At 59.5% G+C, this 807-nt stretch overlaps 1 protein-coding gene across 1 annotated transcript in view; it reads left to right on the forward strand.

Annotated features, from left to right (window-relative positions):
- LOC113204864 (baculoviral IAP repeat-containing protein 6) overlaps positions 1-807 on the forward strand; it is a gene marked incomplete in the record, with an annotated part of 32,863 nt that overhangs the window by 24,309 nt on the left and 7,747 nt on the right.

Raw genomic sequence — 807 nt, forward strand, 5'->3', positions numbered from 1 at the left:
AAATTTTGATACGCCTTGACCAATACAGACAGTTTTTCGTTCGTGATCGGAAATTTTGTGTTTGAGTGACGATTTGGAAGGTGGTTTGAAGGAGGTTTTGTTCTGGGAAGTTTCCAGGATAGCGCCTGCTAGTTAGGCAATGCCACTACCGCTACGCAGCCCTCCTGTGCGGGTGGCCTACCTCGAGGCCAGCAGGCGCCCGGCTGGTCGGGGTCGGGGTGTGGGTGGGGATGACTGGCTGCCGGGAGAGTTTTATTTCTCCTTCGTTTTTTGGGGGTTAAGAAAGCAGTTCTGAAAGACGGGGCAGAAAATTGTAGACAAGAAGTGTGGTGGTCGGGTGGTCGGTGGTCGACGAGTAGAAGTCAAGTCAAGGCAGAGAACGCTGCCGCTGCAGCTGCGCGGGTGGCGGCCTGTCCTATTGCAGTGCGGGCGGAGGCGGAAGCAACATTCACACGGACGGAAGGCTCCGAAGGGTCCACCAGCCCAGCTTTGTCGTGTAAGACAAGTCGGGGGCGCCTCTCCGGACGGAGCCGGGCCTCGGCCGCACCGAGGTCCACGCCCTCGCCACAAGCGTCATAGCGGCGTTGTTGTTGTTGTTGGTGTTGTTGCTGGTTGGTCGCGCTGCCCTCGTGTGGTAGTACGTCGCTACGTCGTGTTTGAGAGATGAACCGGCGAGGAGGGAAAGTGGTGTTGTCCCTCCCCCGTCTCTTCTGCCGCACGGCCCGGGCCGCCCGGAGATAGCGTCTGCAGGGAGGGAAGAGGGGGGGGGGGGTAGGCAACGCCTTATCGACACCAAAAGTCGCCCGG

The sequence above is a fragment of the Frankliniella occidentalis genome, unplaced genomic scaffold (assembly GCF_000697945.3).
Source record: "Frankliniella occidentalis isolate FOCC.00 unplaced genomic scaffold, Focc_3.1 Scaffold62, whole genome shotgun sequence".
NCBI classification, from domain to species: domain Eukaryota; kingdom Metazoa; phylum Arthropoda; class Insecta; order Thysanoptera; family Thripidae; genus Frankliniella; species Frankliniella occidentalis.